Genomic DNA, 21462 nt, shown 5'->3' on the forward strand with positions numbered 1-21462 from the left:
TATTCATTCATTCTCTTTGATGACAATTTTTTCCACCCCTAATTGAAATTACATAGCAGAGCAGATAATACATAAGACTACGTAACATAGGAGGAATGTATTCGTTTAGGGGTGTATTCATTCTCTTTTATGATTACTTTTTCAACCCCTATTTGTACATTTTAACAAAGTAGAAATTTATGAACACATTCTCCACCCCTATTTTAACGTAGCACTGATTTCGTTCCCAACCCCTAATTTAACATAGCAGAAATGACACAAGCATATCCCCAAACTACTGACCATAGAGAACAAAGGTCAAACTCAAAAACGAATCAACATATCGAGTTGCTGTTTCCACATTTAGTAATTGGTCATCAACTAGTACATGTTAAAAAATTACTGACCATCGAGGTCAAAGGTCAAAATACTTAAAACCTAATAACTCGGAAACGGAGCCACATATTGAGGTGGTGTTTCCACATTTAGCAATTGGTCATCAACTAGTACATGTTAAAAAAGTACTGACCGTCGAGGTCAAAAGTTAATCTTGAAAACGGGGCCACATATTGAGGTGGTGTTTCCACATTTAGTAATTGGTCATCAACTACTACAACTTTCAAAAATAATGACGATCGAGGTCAAAGGTAAAAATACTTAAAAACTAATAACTCGAAAACGGAGCTAAATATTGAAGTGGTGTTTAGAAATCTGGTAATTGGTCATCAACCACTGCAAGTTTCGAAATAATGACCATCGAGGTCAAAGGTCAAAATACCCAAAACCTAATAACTCGAAAACGGAGCGAAATATTGAGATGGTGTATCCAAATCAAGTAATTGGTCATCAACTACTACAAGTTCCAAAATAATGACCATCGAGGTCAAAGGTCAAAATACTTAAAACCTAATAACTCGAAAACGGAGTCATATATTGAGGTCGTGTTTTCACATTTAGTAATTTGTCATTAACCACTGCAAGTTCCAAAATAATGACCATCGAGGTCAAAAGTCAATATACTTAAAACGTAATAACCCGAAAACGAATCCACATATTGACATTGTTTTTCCACATTTAGTAATTGGTCACCAGCAACTACACGTTCCAAATTAACGACCACCGAGGTCAAAGGTCAAAATACTTAAAACCTAATAACTCGAAAACGGATCCACGTATTGAGATGGTGTTTCCAAATCTAGTAATTGGTCATCAGGTACTACAAGTTCCAAAATAATGACTATCGACGTCAAAGGCCAAAAGACTTAAAATCTAATAACTCGGAAACAGATCCACATACTGAGATTGTGTTTCACATTTAGTAATTGGTTACCAGCACGTTTCAAAATAATGACCATCGAGGTCAAAGGTCAAAATACTTAAAAACTAATAACTCAGAAACGGGGCCAAATATTGAGGTTGTGTTTCCACATTTAGCAATCGGCCACCAACTACTTCAAGTTCCAAAATAATGACCATCGAGGTCAAAGGTCAAAATACATAAACCCGAATAACTCGAAAACGGAGCCACATATTGAAGTCCTGTTTTCAAATCTAGTAATTGGTCATGAACCACTGCAAGTTCCAAAATAATGACCATCGAGGTCAAAGGTTAAAATACTTAAAACCAAATAACTCGGAAACGGAGCCGCATATTGAGATGGTGTTTCCACATTTAGTAATTGGTCATCAACTACTACAAGTTTCAAAAAAAATGACCATCGAGGTCAAAGGTCAATCTCGTAAACGAAATCACATATTGAGATGACGTTTCCTTATTTAGCCAATTTGTGTGATCTATTCAATTTTGTACCAAGCAGAAAAAAAGTGAAGAAGGAATAAATTTGAGTGGCTTTTTTACTTTTGTATTAATGAGAAAGAAATCAAAGAAACACAATTTTAACTAGCGCTGAATTTCTGTACCTTTTTAGCTATTCAAATAAACGCAAAAATTATTTTGGATGGACTGACAAAAAAGAAAGCAAAGATATACCATATTAACTAGCTGAGAATTTTATATCATCTTGTATCTTGTATTATTTAAACAAAACGAAGGGCTAAATTTGAGAAAGCGAACATGGACCATTTTACTCAAATTTGGATGGAGTATTTAGCTTTGTATGAACCCGAAAAAAGTGAAGAGGGTCCATTTTAACTAGTTCAATATTTCTGTACAAGTTTGTACTACCCAAATAAACGAAATTTTATTTTTGTACCAATCAGAAGAAAATCAAAGAAGGGTCATTTTAACTAGCTCAGCATTTTACACCTTTTTGTGCTATTCAAATAATAGAGGGAACAAATTTCAGTGGTCTATTTTGTTTTTGTACCAATCAGTAGAAAAGCAAAGATATGCCATTTTAGCTATTTAAACAAACGAAAAGATAAATTTAAATGACCTATTCAATTTTGTACCAACGAGAAATGCCACTTTATCTAGCTCAGAATTTTATATCATTTTCTACTACTCAAATAAACAAAAAACCGAAGAAAGATCATTTTAACTAACTCAGACTTTCATACCATTTTGTACTACTCCAATAAACGAAGGAATAGAGTATTTAGTTTTATACCAACCAGAAAAAAAGAAGTGAAGATTAGGTGGATTATTTTCTTTTGTACCAACTGGAAAAGAGAAGAGCTACTTTAACTAGCTTGGAATTTTATATCATTATGTACTGTTAAAACCCTTTTAATTAGCTCAGAATTTATGTAACTTTTATGTAAGGAATATGTAAATAATAATTTATATAAAAATAAATTTGTAATAACCACAAAAAGCGAAGAAAGACCATTTGAGTGGCCTATTGAATTTTATAGCAACGAGAAATTTCATTTACAGGCCATGTTTTACTATTTAAACAAACGAAGGGATAAATTTGAGAAAGCGAACATGGACTCAGAATTTTATATCATTTTGTAATACTCAAATCTGGATGGATTATTTAGTTTTCTACCAAGCAGAAAAAGGAATAAATTTGTACTGATCAGAAAATCTGACATTTTTTTAAAAAATAATAAATTTATTGGGGTGTCCTACTTCCTTTTATACTAACGAGAACCATTTTTAACTGGCTTAGAATTTTATACCTTTTTGTAAAATTTGTACCAAACCGAAAAAAGCAAGGAAATACCATTTTAACTAACTCAGCATGTTATAACTTTTTGTGTTACACATTTGAATGGTCTGCCCAATTTCTTGACCATGTTGTACTTTTTAAACAAACGTAGGAATAAATTTGTACTAACCAGACTCAAAATTTTATATCATTTTGTGAAGGAATAAATTTGTGTGACGTATTCACTTTTGTAGCAAGCAGAAAAATGAGAGAACTAACATTTTGTAGTAACTCAAACAAACGAAAGAATAAATTTGATTGGCTTAAGCAAAGAAGGTCAATGATAACTAGCCTTTTTGTGCTATTAAAATAAACAAAGGGTCAAATTTGAGTGACCTATTGAAGAATGAATAAATTTGGTTTGCAATTAAAAAAGCGGAGAAGGTCTATTTTTAAATAGTTCTGTATTTATGTACTTTCTGTACCAACCAGAGAAAAACATAGAAAGACCATATTCTGCTACTCAAACAAACGAAGGAATTTCAATACCTTTTTGTTCTATTCAAATAAAGGAAGGAATAAACCTATTCACTTTTATAGCAAGCAGAAAAAAACACTTTTAGTTTTATACCAACCACAAAGGTCCATTAAAACAAGCTCGGTATTTTTATACCATTTTGTATAACTCTAATAAATTTGGGTGGTCTATTTCATTTTTGTAACAATCAGAAGAAAAGCTCAGAATTTTATACCTTTGTGAAGGATTAAAATAAACGATTGGTTCATTTAGTTGTGGTATTACATTTTGTATATTTTTGTGTCATCCAGAGAACAATTTTAATTGACTCTCCCGTCACTAAGTAAGGCTCATAAAATATTTGAACGTGAGATTTAACAAACCAGAGTTGCGTCATAATTCAATTATAACTTAATTCAGTAGAATATATTTCATAGCAATTGGCGTACTAAAGAAAAAAGAAGAAACAACATGCTAGGCCATTTTGAATCACAGCAGAAGAATCAGCTCATCAAGGAAAAGAAAAGTTTTTTTAAAGATCCATGTTGGACACCATCTATAAAGACTGCTGCAGATATTTAAGCAACGTTACGAATGCGTTACCTAACATTTGTATTGCTAGTATAGTGAGAGTCCCAAGATACTGCCTATTGCTCAACGATTCAATTATTTTTTTGAACTTCCCTTCTTCGTCTAAGTCTAAAAAGACGAATATATTTTTGCATTTCTGTATTTTATTACAATAAAATATAAGTCTATGGAGTATATTTGGAAAATAATAGAACATACATTATGATGTTATATTGCCTTGAAACATATTATTAAACACGGGGAATACATAGAATGCTTCTATTGTAGGTATATAAATAGATGTATGACACTTGAAAAAATTATTTATTTGATTTGTTTTTGCTGAGGAGCATGGAGATTGTTTATGTTTCACCTAGAGAAAAACAAATTCAGCGTGAAAACGAAAAACCTATATTGGTTATCCACCCATCTAACCACGATTTGCCAGATGAATTACGTGAAAATGTGAGAATCATATATCCGACACAAGAAATAGAAGAAGTGTATTATTTTACACGCTATAATAGATATAATGATGAAATACTTCCTGAAAGTGATGATGACATTGTTTCAAATATTAACTGTTTTGAAATGGAAGCTAATGAGTGCGATTATAATAGTGAAAGTATTAGTGATACATGTGTTATACAATTATTTAATGAGTACACACCAAATTAAGTATTATTATGGGAAGCATGTTCTGAACATAATGAAAATGAAGATCACAACTGTTTGTCGCAGTATGATTACGAATTAGTACAAAAGGTGTGGACAATCTTAATTATACGTGAAATGAGAGAGAAAATCTATAAACTTTATTTAAAGAAGCATTTTAAAGGTTGTAATATTAAGAACACTTATACTTTGTAGAAAAAATGTAATCTTATATATGAATACATTACAGAGTACGATTATTATATGAAAGAAATACTAGAAATGTTTTTAGAGAAAGATAAACAATTATTTAATTCTGTAAATGAACACTGAGACATTATAGCATATGCATTTGATTGTGTATGAATAGAAGAACATATTAGATCTAAAATTACAAAGGCTTACAGAGAGTTGAACTGAACTATATTATTTTATAAATGGATCAATTTGTAGTATTGTAATATGAAGAATATAATAGATTACAAACATTGGACTAGCACATGTAAATAATAGTTAAAGCCAAAATACTGAATTACCAGCAACTGAATTGTCAGTGAGAGTCAATTTAAATTGTTCTCTGGATGACACAAAAATATACAAAATGTAACACCACTACTAAATGAACCAATCGTTTATTTTAATCCTTCACAAAGGTATAAAATTCTGAGCTTTTCTTCTGATTGTTACAAAAATGAAATAGACCACCCAAATTTATTAGAGTTATACAAAATGGTATAAAAATTCCGAGCTTGTTTTAATGGACCTTTGTGGTTGGTATAAAACTAAAAGTGTTTTTTTCTGCTTGCTATAAAAGTGAATAGGTTTATTCCTTTCTTTATTTGAATAGAACAAAAAGGTATTGAAATTCCTTCGTTTGTTTGAGTAGCAGAATATGGTCTTTCTATGTTTTTCTCTGGTTGGTACAGAAAGTACATAAATACAGAACTATTTAAAAATAGACCTTCTCCGCTTTTTTAATTGCAAACCAAATTTATTCATTCTTCAATAGATCACTCAAATTTAACCCTTCGTTTATATTAATAGCACAAAAAGGCTAGTTACCATTGACCTTCATTGCTTAAGCCACTCAAATTTCTTGTTTCGTTGGTTTGAGTTAGTACAAAATGTTAGTTCTCTCATTTTTCTGCTTGCTACAAAAGTGAATACGTCACACGAATTTATTCCTTCACAAAATGATATAAAATTTTGAGTCTGGTTAGTACAAATTTATTCCTTTGTTTGTTTAAAAAGTACAACATGGTCAAGAAATTGGGTAGACCATTCAAATGTGTAACACAAAAAGTTATAACATGCTGAGCTAGTTAAAATGGTATTTCCTTCTTTTTCGGTTTGGTACAAATTTTACAAAAAGGTATAAAATTCTAAGCCAGTTAAACATGGTTCTCGTTGGTATAAAAGGAAATAGGACACCCCAATAAATTTATTATTTTTTTAAAAAAATGTCAGATTTTCTGATCAGTACAAATTTATTCCTTTTTCTGCTTGGTAGAAAACTAAATAATCCATCCAGATTTGAGTATTACAAAATGATATAAAATTCTGAGTCCATGTTCGCTTTCTCAAATTTATCCCTTCGTTTGTTTAGATAGTAAAACATGGCCTGTAAATGAAATTTCTCGTTGGTATAAAATTCAATAGGCCACTCAAATGGTCTTTCTTCGCTTTTTGTGGTTATTACAAATTTATTCCTTTATATATTTGTGTAGCTTTTTTCTGTTTGGTACAAATATTGCAAAAAGGCATAAAACTCTAAGCCTGTTGTAAATGGCTAGAACACCCATATTTAAATGGTAACATTAGGTATGAAAAAACTGAGCTAGTTAAAATGTATCATCTTTACTTTTCTTCGAATGAGTACGAAAACTTAGACTACTCAAGTTATCCTCAGTTTTTTAATGGTACAAAAAAGTATAAAATGGCCCTTCTTTCGTTTATTTTGGTAGTACAAAATTGTACAGAAATATTGAAATAGTTAAAAGGGCCTTCCTCGGTTTTCTCTCTGGTCTCACTCATATTTATGCCTTCGTTTATTACACTAGTTTAAAATGGTCCTTTTTTGTTTTTCCCTTTGTTTGTTGAAATAATCCAGAACGCCCCTTTTTAGAGTTGACACAAATTATAAGTCCTTTCTCTGAATTTCTCGGTGGTATAAAACTAAATATTCCATTGTTTATTTGAGTAGTAAAATTCTGAGCTAGTTAAAATAACATTTCTCATTGGTACAAAATTGAATAGGTCACTTAAATTTATTCTTTCGTATATTTGAATCGTACAAAATGTATATAAATTCTGAGCTTGTTAAAATGGTCTTTTTTCGCTTTTTTCTGATTGATACAAAAATAGAACATTTCAGTAGTTCAAAAGTTACATAAATTCTGAGCTAGTTAAAAGGGATCAAACAGTACATAAGGATATAAAATTCCAAGCTAGTTAAAGTAGCTCTTCTTCTCTTTTCCAGTTGGTACAAAAGAAAATAATCCACCTAATCTTCACTTCTTTTTTTCTGGTTGGTATAAAACTAAATACTCTATTCCTTCGTTTATTGGAGTAGTACAAAATGGTATGAAAGTCTGAGTTAGTTAAAATGATCTTTCTTCGGTTTTTTGTTTATTTGAGTAGTAGAAAATGATATAAAATTCTGAGCTAGATAAAGTGGCATTTCTCGTTGGTACAAAATTGAATAGCTCATTCAAATTTATCTTTTCGTTTGTTTAAATAGTTAAAATGGCATACCTTTGCTTTTCTTCTGATTGGTACAAAAACAAAATAGACCACTGAAATTTGTTCCCTCTATTACTTGAATAGCACAAAAAGGTATAAAATGCTGAGCTAGTTAAAATGACCCTTCTTTGATTTTCTTCTGATTGGTACAAAAATAAAATTTCGTTTATTTGGGTAGTACAAAATTGTACAGAAATATTGAACTAGTTAAAATGGACCTTCTTCACTTTTTTTCTGGTTCGTACAAAGCTAAATACTGCATCCAAATTTGAGTAAAATGGTCCATGTTCGCTTTCTCAAATTTAGCCCTTCGTTTTGTTTAAATAATACAAGATACAAGATGATATAAAATTCTCAGCTAGTTAATATGGTATATCTTTGCTTTCTTTTTTGTTAGTCCATCCAAATTAATTTTTGCGTTTATTTGAATAGCTCAAAATGGTACAGAAATTCCACGCTACTTAAAATTGTGTTTCTTTTATTTCTTTCTCATTAATACAAAAGTAAATAAGCCACTCAAATTTATTCCTTCTTCACTTTTTTTCTGCTTGGTACAAAATTGAATAGATCACACATATTTACTAAATGAGAAACGTCATCTCAATATGTGACTTCGTTTAGGAGATTGACCTTTGACCTCGATGGTCATTATTTTTGAAACTTGTAGTAGTTGATGACCAATTACTAAATGTGGAAACACCATCTCAATATGTGGCTCCGTTTTCGGGATTAACCTTTGACCTTGATGGTCAATATTTTGGAACTTGCAGTACTTGATGAGCAATTACTAAAGTGGAAACAGCATCTCAACATGTAGATCCGTTTCCGAGTTATTAGGTTTTTAGTATTTTGACCTTTGACCTCGATGGTCATTATTTTGGATCTTGCAGTGGTTGTTGACCAATTACTAGATTTGGAAACACGATCTCAATATCTGGCTCCGTTTTCGAGTTATTCGGGTTTAAGTATTTTGACCTTTGACCTCGATGGTCATTTTTTGGAACGTGTAGTTGCTTGTGACCAATTACTAAATGGGGAAACAGCATCTCAATATGTGTAACCGTTTCCGAGTTATTAGGTTTTAAGTATTTTGACCTTTGACTTTGATGGTCATTATTTTGGAACTTGTAGTACCTGATGACCAATTACTAGATTTGGAAACACGATCTCAATATGTGGCTCCGTTTTCGAGTTATTCGGGTTTAAGTATTTTGACCTTTGACCTCGATGGTCATTATTTTGGAACTTGTAGTAGTTGGTGACCGATTGCTAAATGTGGAAACACCACCTCAATATGTGGATCCGTTTTTGGGTTATTAGGTTTTAAGTATCTTGGCCTTTGAACTCGATGGTCATTATTTTGGAACGTCTAGTTGCTGGTGTCCAATTACTAAATGTGGAAACACAATCTCAATATGTTGATCCGTTTTTGAGTTATTAGGTTTTAAGTATATTGACCTTTGACCTCGATGGTCATTATTTTGGAACTTGCAGTGGTTGATGACCAATTACTAAATGTGGAAACACGATCTCAATATGTGGCTGCGTTTTCGAGTTATTAGGTTTTAAGTATTTTGACCTTTGACTTCGATGGTCATTATTTCTGAACTTGTAGTAGTTGATGATCAATTACTAGATTTGGAAACACCATCTCATATTTGGCTTCGTTTCAGGGGTGGATAACTTAACGTAACTGTAACGTAACGAAAATAGTTCTCTGTAACAAAATTATTGGTTATTTAATGTAGGTAGGTACAAGGTATACCACCAATTTTTGTTACGACACCGTAACGTTATTCGAGCATGTAACGTTATTGTACCGTAACTAATTGAAGGAACAAATCGTTTCGGGTATTCCTTTCACGCTTGGTGGGAGAAAATCAACAACTGGTACCAGCTGAATGAGATTCTTTCCTCTGCGGGTATCTAATGGAACGAAAATGTGTGGAACACAAGCTATTTCGTTACAAGTACTATTTGCCACATGAGTAACACAGTTGACCAGACAGGTTTGGTAAAGGTATTGTTTTCATCAGTTACAGATCTTATCAGATCTTTGGAGAGTTCCTCGGACATGGTATCTATTGTATTGTTCTTCAGAGGGTCACATTGAATTTCGTTCTTCAGGTGGTGAAGCAGAATGAATATTTCACTTTCATATGTTGTTATTGCAAATATGAAGTAGAGACAGGGAGAAAGAAAGAGATCGATTTCTGTGAATATCATAGGAGGAAGTCAGTCACATACAAGGAAAAAGGCAGGTGGAAGGGGATAGCAGGGTCAGGGGGAAGCACAGAGTGAGACAAAAGTAGCAAAGGGGAGGGAAAATAGACAATCTCTTTCATTCTTCATCTTGCTTTGTTTTCATAGCGCTCTTAGCTGTCCACAACAAGAGTAGGATTAATTTATGTTAGAACTGTTCCATGAATGGTGGGCGCAAGCCTGTGAAAATCATATTATTATTATTATTATTATTATTATTATTATTATTATTATTATTATTATTAAAACAAAGCCCACAAAATAGCTAGGAAATTGTGTGATGCATGGCCACGTCATTGGCTATCAATCTGCATTATTTTTGGAATATTTCACCGTTCTTTGCTGATTGTTAATCCAGGCACATCCCCAATTTGTTCACTATATTGAATCAAACTATATTGTTATTATTATTATTATTATTATTATTATGTCTAGCGAGCATAGCCTAGTGGCTAGCGTTCTTCTTTCGCAAAAGGGAGATCCTGGGTTCAAAGCATGTGGCCTGCTACCCTGACCGGTTTTACTAGCCTTTTTCGTTGTTCCACAAAGTGAATGTCGGGAGGTTATCTTTAAGGGGATGTTATACCTTTTGCCACTGGTTTCTCAATCCCCATAAGATAACATGTAAACTTTATTTCATGAATATCTAACGAAATATGGTACGTAACAACTTAAAATTTTTCATACGTATACAGAAGAGCAATAGAAATTAAATGATTGTTTCAATTTCACGCTTAATGACGTAGATCAAGAGTAATGAACTTTTAAAAGTAACATTGTAATGGACTATATATTGAAGGTTGTGTTTTCCAATGTGATCTTCGCGAACAGATGTCCTGTTGACAGGCAGGTATTTCCCTCCCCCTCTGAAGTCCTTTTCCAATGGGTGTGGTAGAACGCCGCTGGGTACCACCCTCATCCCATTTCTTTCCTCTGTTTCTGCAGAGCGGATAGATTTTCTGTAAATGTTACAAAGAAAGAATATTTGCTTCCAAGACAATTTGAAATATTTGCTCCTTGCGATTTCATGCTGTATGAGGTATACTGCGAAAGCAAAGATCAGGTAGAGAACGCCAATTTCTTCATTACTAGTAACTCTAGTTAGATAATTATTGCTAACCACTAATTTCATATTAGTACGTTCCAACTCTTTGTAGTAACACTGCCTCAACAGTAGAAAATAGGGGAGAGTATATACTTTGAAGACGAGGATTAACAATTTGATACAGATCATGGTTGAAATTTAGCTTTCCTTTGCAGCACTAAGTTTGTATGAGACGTTTGCATGGATACAAACTACAGAATTCCCTATAGTAACTGGGATTTGAAATTCGTGACAGGTAGTTACTTTTACTTTCTGGCAACATTAGCTATTCAACACATATTTTTCTGGAGGTAATAAAAAAAATCAACTTTACTTCAAGCTAAATTCAACAGATTGAAACGATGGATTGAACCCGATGAACCAACTTTCCCGTGAATAAACATGCATAGGTAACATTCTAAAAAAATACAATAACCCTTCCCGTTCGTCTGTCTAGTGGCTAGCTCGCGCAACTTTGGGTCACAGATCTCGGGTTCGATACCCGGCGGAAGAGCCTTGAAATATCAACAGATCACTAAGGACTCGGATTCCACTGAAGGCTCACGTCTCTTATAACATCGGTACAGAAAGGGACAATAAACTCTAAACCCACCAAACCAACCAAGCTAATGAAGAACGGACATAGTAATGTCACTATAATTTAGACTACGTGAACGATTTTTTAAAGTTTTCATTATGGTAATAAATATAAGTGGAACTAGGGCCTCGAACATTTCTAGATCTTGTTACTTGAAAATAAGCAAATATAATATATACACATGGTGTCAGGAAATAACTTCGGGATGTGAATCCTCGGACGAAAACATGAAAAAGCCTATAGACCAACCTTGGTGCACAGTTGCGTTATTTCAGATATATTGTCCACAGAAAATTGGTCGTAACGGTACAAGAAAGCAACAACTCGAGCAATATTTTGGACTTTTCCGAAAACACCTTAAAGTTTTGTTGTATTTGACAGCAACATAATATGATTTAACCTAAGAAATTTAAGCGAGAATGTTTTTAGTACGGTGACCCCTAACTTCCACTTTAGGTTCTCGTGTAAGGATTAAATTCCTTAAGTAATTTGATGTCGTTTTCGAACACCCTGTGAACATACATAGCGAGACCTCAGGTCACGAACTTTATATCTATTCCACTGTAGGGATGGATACGAGTGAGTTTTCTTTGAAACTCGACTCGACTCGAAGCAGTTGAGCTCGGCTCGAAAAATTTCCTCCAACTCGACTCGAATTCAGGTCGAGTTTCGACTCGAGTCGAGTCGTGTGTAGTTTCAATTACTATTTTTAAGTATCCAACATAGATAATAGGTCAATGATACTACTACTACTTATATTATTATTATTATTATTATTATTATTATTATTATTATTATTATTATTATAACATCATGTATAACCAAGACAGTAGGCGGGGTGTACCTGTATACTAAAAACTAGTTGCCTTCCGATCTCGGTCACCGAGAAGTCTTCAGGAGGCAAGGACATTGTTCACGAGGATCTGGGTTTGAGTTCCGGAGAAGAAAGTATTCAGGCTCGAGCCAAAAATTGTTAAAAGTTATAGGGCGCCGGTCAAACGTGTTCAAAACTGCTCGACTCGAGTCTAGGGTTGTCAGTGGCTCGAGCGGCTTGGTTCATAGCTCATTCACTATCGAGCCGAACCGAGAAGTGAGCCAAGCCAACAGCTCACCCAACCGAGTCAACTCGAGCAATCGGCTCAGTTGAGCCGAGTCGAACCGAGGCGATGAACTCGTTTCAACGGAGCTGGCTCGAGCCGATGGCTCATCTCAGCTGAGTTGGTGAATCATCTGAGCCGAGTCGGTAGCTCATCCCAACCGAGCAAGCTCGGGGCAAAAGCTCAATTGTGCCAGCCAACGGCTCGTCTCAACCGAGATGGCTCAAGCCATTGGCTCAATTGGGCCGAGCCGATGGCTCATCTGATCCAAGCCGGCTCGAGTTGTTCGCTCAGTTGAATCGAGTGCCGAGCCGATTGACATCACCACTCGGGTTGGGCTTCTGCTTGAGTTCAAAAATTCGAACGTGCAGATCTCAGCTTTGATAGTAAGAGCTACAGTATATACTTATATTGATGTTCATGACACTTGAGGCTGTCTCGTTACAAAAAATAAAAAAATATTGTCGTCTCGTTATCGAGACGAGACGAGATGCGAGTAGTGTTCCTTGTCGTGAGCAACACTAAAAGTATTTCACACTGCTGCTTACATTTCTCATGGCTTTCGCTTTCCAGTCTAATCAGACCATTATTTCAAAACGAGTTAAAACGAGCTGAACGAGCGAGCCATTTAACATACTCGACTCACTCGAAACCCGACGTCAAAAACAGTGACTCGGCTCGGAACTCCACTCGAGAAAATTACCTTTGACTCGACTCTAAACTTGACTCGAGTTTCGAGTCGAGTCGAGTGTTAGCTCGACTGGTGCTAAAATTATCCAAAGATCCAAAGTTATTTTCCTATTGAAGTTCATAGAATTTGTATGTGTATGTTAAACAAACAATTGATTTAAACCAATAAAATAATATAAATGGTTCAGAACCAGAGTGAACTCAATTGATTCATATCTTTATTCACTTCTTATATTTATATGCAAATTAAATTAGGTCGCTAAATTTTTGACTCTGTGAACTAACTTGGAGGAATAAAGTATATTTTCTGTACTTTGTACTGATTTCACTTGTGCAGTTTTTTTTTCTCTTCTTGTAAAGCGATTCTTAAAATATTCACAAGTACAGTACATGCAATATCAGTACAATATATCTTTATCAGGTGTTCTCCGTGGATGAGTCTGTAGAATTGTCACTTTTGTAATCAGGCAGAGGTCCCAGGTTTGAGCCCAGCTAGAGGACAATTTCTCTCCGATTCAAACCGAGTAATGGTTTGTAACCCACTTTAAACTGTAGGTCCCGTCCTTCATAACACCCCCTGTTACATAAGGACGGGCTAGAAAATACTTATTTCTATCCATATGTAATCTAAATAAATTAAAAGTTTTGTAGCCATGGCCCCTTCTTTAAAAAAAATTAATAACTGCAACTTGAGGGTGCTAATTCGACTGATTTCGGTCTCAATCTTAAGAAGTGATCGCAAACCGGTCCAACTCGAGGTCAAAGGTCAACTAGCTGTTTTCGCTCAGAATCAAGACTTTCATTACAAAAATGTGTTTTATACTTCCCGCTTTACCCCAACTTAGGCTCTAGCCCTATCTATCTTATTCTCTTATCAATTTCTTAACTGTAACTGTGTGAACCAAATAACCTCTCAGATGTTTAAGATTTTTTATCCCTTATTACAAATCTAAAGTAGGTTTCATTCATGCAAATAATCTTATGTATCAGCTTCCCTAACTCACTCCTTTGTTCAGACACGCTACTCGGTTTGGTTTATTCAATCTTGAACAGTAATGAATGGGCAGACTAGTAAATAATTTGTGCTCTACTGGTAAATCATTTGTAAAACTAGTTTACATATGACCTCGAGTTTGACTTATTTTATTATTTAAAAAATAGAGGCCACGATTATCCACAAGATAAAGAAAATGGTTCAAAAACAAGTAGCAGTGCCACGTGTACATCACACAGAAGAGTTTGGTGTCTGTGGTACGATATTTTCACAATTAATATTGAAACTGTAAATTGTAGTAGATTTCTACCACTTCCGGTTTTAGTAGAGAGATTAGACTAGAGACGAAATATACTCTTGGAACGCCTAATAAATTGTAGAAAACCGCTTCTTATCTATTACAGTTTTTATTCTATAGCCATCAAAGTTAAAATCGGTAGTAGTTGATTTCCACGTCTTTTGGAAGACAGAATATAGTAGTTATTTTTAGAAAGCTGAATAGAAAGCAAAAACCCGCTTCATTCCTGTTCTATGGAGATCACTATTGAAACCGAGCTTTCAATTGAAGATCACAAGAAGAGATGAAAGGTACACTTGAGAGCTGCTCGATTAGAAGAAACCGTTTTCATCTATTTTTGTACCGTTTTTGCTGTATATAGATCAATATTTATTCAAAGCAGAAATTATAGTTGATTTGAACCATTGTAGGTTGTAGTAGAGTTAATAATAGAGTTAATAATATATTCTTACGAAGCAGAAAACCGGATCTCACTACATATTGCCGTTTTCGATCTATGGTGATCAAAGATCAAACCAGAAATGGTTTATTTAAATCACTTTCGGTTTGGGTAGGTGGTTTTAATGACAAATAAAATTCCTTACTCTTGACTATATTTTGAGCAAATTTGGTGATGATCCATCAAGCAGTTCTTTAGTTTTTTCTTTTACTTTTTCTTTCTTTTTTTTCACACACGTGCACACACAGGTATGGTAAATATATAAAGGAGTAGGTAAACCAAATTCTAGTTTTTCAAAAACCAAACAAGGAAAACTTGGTTTTTGCCACCCCTGCATACAATTAATCCATTCTAACCACAGAAACGTTGCACTGTCTGTTTTCTATGATAAATAATATAAAATGAAATGAAACCTATCCTCCCAGAAAACAAAAGATAGGTAAATAAGAAACATTTAGACTTTTCTTCGTTGTATAGTTTTGAGTGGCAGAGAGGTGAAAGCTACTGCTTGGAAGAAGAATCCATCCGTTTCAAGGTATGGGCGCCGATCCTGGGGGACCAAGGGGACCCGGGACCCCCCCAAAGCACATGTGGGCCCCCTTATTGTATTTAAGAATATTTGGAATAATTTGAATGCAATTTGTTTTAAAATCCTCATATATGCCTTCTCCATCTAAATGAGGCCCCCCATTTTACAGAGAAATCGGCGCCCTTGTATACAGGCGCGGATCTGAGGGAAGGCTATAGGAGCTATAGTCCCCCCTTAACGATCAGGTATACACTGGTTAAAATGAGCTTCAATTCTGCTTTACACTGGATAAAGCTGCAAGCTATGGTTTAGCCCCTCCCTTGTTCATATCCTGGAACCGCCACTGTATCTATCTATCGATCTATCTATATCTATATCTATATCTATTTATCTATCTATCTATCTATCTATCTATCTATCTATCTATCTATCTATCTATATATATATATATATATATATATATATATATATATATATAGGGCCGGATTTAGGGACTGCAAAGGTGCACTTCCCTCCCTTTGTTGTAAATATACAATATCTAAAATGAGAAGCGAGCAGTGAAAATAGCAACACATTCCGAAACTTTTTGCCATCATGTATCTGTTTGGGGCTTAAAAGAAAGCAGAGCTTTGCAAAAGCATGATTTTCTGAAGGTTGAAGAAAAAGAATTCACCAAGCAAAATAATATAACATTTGTCAAGCAAGCAAGAAAACATAAGGCAAGAGGAGAGAAGGACATTTTTGTCCTGCATTCCACTTGCGTCCCTGTTTAAAATATTTCGGCCAGTAGTTACTGAAAAAGAAGATACAACGTACAAGACAAGTCGAGTCGAGACTGTCGGCGACCGAGCCCAGACATAATATATAATGATCTTTATTCCTTAAGCGATACTTGGAAACCAAATTTGATTTAAATCTGACCAATAGTTACCGAGAAATAAAGTACAACATACAAACAGAGCCGAACCGAGCCTGTCCTTTGCCGAGTCGGCCACCAAGTATAGAATGTTTATTCTTTGGATAATGGGCTATCTGCACACCGAATTTTGATTATATTTGGCCAGTAGTTACGGAGAAATAAAATAGAACATACAAGGCAAGCTGAGCCGAGCCTATCGCCGACCAAGCTCGGCCATCACATGTAGTGATCTGTATTCCTTAGATGATTGGGTACTTGTACATCTAATTTGGTTTAAATTTAGCTGGTAGTTACCGAGGAATAAAGTACTACGTACACACATACTTAATTACATCTGGAGTAAAACTACAAGCTCCCTTATGCTTACTAAGGAAACTGAAAAGAAAAGTTCTAACATTACAAATGGAACATACTTCATGTAAGCAGAATCCACTTTCAACATTACAACACTAATGGGGAGAGCTTGAGGCGGGTGAGCCCCCCTGACTACGCCACTGCACTTTTGAGACACTTGAGAGCTATCCGAATGGAGAAAACTGCTTTCATCTACCGCTCTTGCTCTATGTAGACCAATATTTATTGAAACGAGAAATTACTGCAATAAAGAATTGAGTTGATAGATATTGAGTTGAATGAACCACTTCCGGTTTTAGTAGAGAGTTAATAATAGAGATTAAATATGTTCTTACGAAACAGAAACCCGGATCTTAATACGTATTACGTTTTTCGATCTATGATGATCAATGATCAAAACGGAAATGGTTTATTTAAACCACTTTCGGTTTGAGAAGACTATTTTAATAACAAACTCACTTCCTAATTCTTGACTCTTTGTATTTTTCCAAATTTGGTGATGATCCATGAAATACTTTATTTATTTATTTATTTTTGTCACACACTGACACACGCGAGTATGGTAAATATATAATGGAGTTTTGATAAACCAAACTCTAGTTATTAAAAAAAAAAACTTACAACGAAAACTTGATTTTTGCCATCCCTGCACACAATTAATCTGTTCTAACCACAGAAACATCGCACTGTGTGCATTTTTGTGATAAATATTATAAAATGAAAAGAAATCTATCCTTCCAGAAAACAAAAGAAATAGGCAAATATATAAGAAACATTTAGACTTTTTTTGGTTGTATATTTGTGAGTGGAAGAGATTAAAGCTACTGCTTCGAAGGAGAATCCATCCGTTTCAACCAACAAAAGATGTAGAAAAGCAATTGGAAAGACATTCCATACTGAGGTTTCAAAGATCATTATCTTTGTTCTACGAAGTATTTTGTTGACACGTGAATCATACCAAGTTACGCCGAAAAAGCACATTCAGATAGTTGTGTCGTAAAGTTGTGGGAAATCAGTGGGAAGTGGGAGGTGGGAGTGGAAAGGGAGACTGCTCAAGGCATAAATGATTATGAAACTGGAGGGGTAGACACGGGTTTAACTTTTCAAATTGTCATAATACATCCCTCCTCAGCATTTGTTGTTCAAAGAACGTCATCCATAGTAATTCATGAGGTTTGCAAGTGGTCTTTTGACTCTTTACTAGCAGTAACTCAATACGGAAGAATGCATTACAATTAATCCAAGTAATTAGGTGCAAAATTGTGACATTCATCTGAATTGTATTACTCTTTGGCAACAAAATTACCAGTTCTTAAATGCAGTATTTTCTAAGATATTTATGAATTAAATTTTACATGTTATCTTATGAAGATTCTGAAGCCTCTGATGATGGGAAGACATCCCCTTAAGCTGTAGGTCATGTCTGACAGTGGCGTAGTCAGGGAGGATCACCCGGCTCAAGCCCCCCTCCATTAATATTGCGATGTTGAAAGTGGATTCCGCTTACATATAGTATGTTCTATTTGTGATCCTGATGTTAGGACTTTTCTTTTTAGTTCCTGGCGTAAGCTGACCGGATGTTGTACTTTTACTCCAGATGTACTGTAATTATGTGTGTGTGTATGTAGTACTTTATTCCTCGGTAACTATCAGCTAAATTTAAACCAAACTTGATGCGAAAATACCCAATCATCTAAGGAATAAAGATCACTACATGTGATGGCCGAGCTCGGCCGGCGATAGGCTCGGCTCGGCTTGCCTTGTATGTTCTATTTTATTTCTCCGTAACTACTGGCTCAATATAATCGAAATATTGTGCGAAGATAGCCTATTGTCCAAAGAATAAAGATCGCTATACTTTACAAAGCGACAGGGCAAAGGACAGGTTCAAATTTACAACAACAAAAGAACTACGAATATATTTTGTTTGACGGAAGGTGAAGGGGCTGAAGTATAATCTTGGGTGTGAGAATGTGTTCATTTGGCCCTGTACATTGTCAGTTATTCGCTTCCAACGCCATATTTCTTACCTTTTCATGCCGGCATATGTAATGACTTATATATATTGATTTGCTATTTATTACAGGCACGCCACGAAACCTCAAGTCTGAATCCAGCAACAAGATCATATAGTTTTTTTTCTTTTTCTTTTTTTCTTTATTTCTTTCTTTTTTTTTTTTGCAAGATATAATTTATGCAAATGTCTATCGCCAAACTGAAATATTCAGTCATCATTGGCGATCTGGCGATCGAAAATTCCAACCTGGCGACCAATTTGGTACATGATTTTGTTTTATATTACTTAGGCACCAGACAAGAGTTGGAAAAAATAGTTTTATTTTTTTAAAAAAAGAACAAAACATGTGTTTAAAACATTAAAAAAGATGTTCAAAACGTTTTAAACATGTTTTAAAACACAGACGAAAAAAAACACGTCAAACATTTTGAACACTTTAAAACACGATTTTTAACTTGTTTCAAAATCAGGTAATAACTTATTTCTTAGGACTTTTTGCTCTTTACTTGCAACCGACCTTTTCATTTATTTTATCCTGATTAATAACACTGTGCTGGGTACAGAATATTTCAGTATAGATTAGTAATTCTCAACTTATTTCATTCCAACCCCTTTTTATTACATCCTCTTGCCAGTGATTCTCATAAGTACTTTCTTGATTGTAAGTAGCTTTTTAGGTAGATTTTAAAATCTACCTACTGTGGAGATTTCACACAATCTATCAATATGCATGGTGAAACAAAAGTCCTCACCACCCTTGTGCGTTGAGAACTGGTTGAGGGAGAATGATGAAACTTTTAAGTGGTCTGACACATCAGATAGTGCTATCAAGCATCATAGCTGCCATCTTTGATTGGAATTCAAAATTTCAAATACAAATGGAGTCATGTTACGTGTTTTAAAGCTAGAACTTTACCAGAAATACGCTTGTGCGCTGTTACTTTAGCCTTAAAACAAGTCATTTCGGAGTTACTGCTTCTGAAAATTTCCTAATTATGCTCTTAGGGGCTAAGATCGCGTTTCATGGAGGCGGGTGTGATTTTTAATTGCAAAAATTTGATTACTATTTCAAAACACTCATACTAATAAAATTATCTTAAAATAATAAACTTTCGTAAAGTAATGATAGTTTGAAGCACACTTCATGTTGTGCTAACTTTAGAATATTTTCTGCAAGCCTATGTAATTGGTTGTTTTTTAAGTCAATAATTCATTGAAGAAAAGTAATATATGAGGCGTTCAGAGCACTATGGATCCAAGTCCATTTTCAATAAGGTTCAAGTTTGCTCAGCAAATGAATTCTATTTCCAAACGTAATATTTTCGCAGTCAAGAGTTCGCAATAAGTATAACTAAAACCACGTTAAAGGCCGTGGGAAAGTTTCATATGACAGCCGCTAGATAGGGGCGTCAATGGGGCAGGAAAGCATCCGCCCCCACCCCACCCTGAATTTCAGACTTTGGGGGCAGTAAGGCAGTTTTAAAAACCTTTCGATAAGCAAGATCCAACAAAATAAGTTTGAGGTTCTTCACCGAATAAATAAGGAGGAAATACAGATGATCGAAACTGGAAAGTTGTTCCAAATGATGTCGTTTTTTCTTCCCGTAAAACTAATGTTAAGCGATTCCAAGTTGTACGGAGGCTGACAAGGTACATTCGCGAAGTGTCCCCTCGGGATTCGTGTAACATTGATTCAAATGCAAAGTTCTCCGTGGCCCAATGTGTATTGTACTAATTTAAGCGGCCCATACCGGTAATTTCCATATTTATGGGCCTTCTATATCCGGAATTCAATCATACACTACTACAACACTCGGACACAAAGTTGCTTTTAGTTTCTTTAGATTTCACTGGACATGAATATGGGCATATGCAGAACAAATTGAATCAAGTACTCCTTCTCTGACATATGTTACCCACCTTGGCCGCCATCTTGGATTTAACTTTCGGTTTTTCAAATGGCAATAGGTTCAAATGATACATCAAATTAATGTAAACTTTTCTCGGAATTTCATTGGTGTACTGAGTTTTATCGTAGCTTGTATATACCATTAAATGTCAAGCACTTCATATTGAACCAAATAGAAAGTTGTGCAGGGCCCCGTGTGTATATGCAATCTTTTATGTGTTATCGTTGATGAAATATTCTCTGAACTTATATACATGCAGACACACAGATGTCAGTACGGAAATGGTAGGTCTTCACCCAAATCTGGCCGTATCTGGATCTACATTAGGCATTTTGACAGTTATAACAATCACTCATGGAAATGTAATAAGATTATGACACCTATGTTGTAAGGAGTTTACCAGTTAGAAATTGTTTTGATTTGTCAACATTAAAAACGTAAGCGTAACTGATATTAACCTGCAATGTCTATTCGCAAAGTGGCTGGAGGGAATGAACATGTAATACCTTCCAAATGGTACAAGCTACGGTAAAATACATTACACCAGTGAATGTAAACGTAAATGTCCGATGTAACACTTGCACCTATTTCCATTTGAAAAACCAAAAGTAAAATCTAATATGGCGGATCTAAGATGGCGGCCGGGATGGGTAAGATGTGTCAGAAGCAGTGCTTGATCCAATTTGTTTTTCATATGCCCATATTCATGTCCAGTGAGTAACATCTAAAGAAACTAAAATGAATTTTGTGTCC

This window comes from Thermobia domestica, chromosome 14, assembly GCF_964235325.1.
Source record: "Thermobia domestica chromosome 14, izTheDome1.hap1.1, whole genome shotgun sequence".
Classification (NCBI taxonomy): domain Eukaryota; kingdom Metazoa; phylum Arthropoda; class Insecta; order Zygentoma; family Lepismatidae; genus Thermobia; species Thermobia domestica.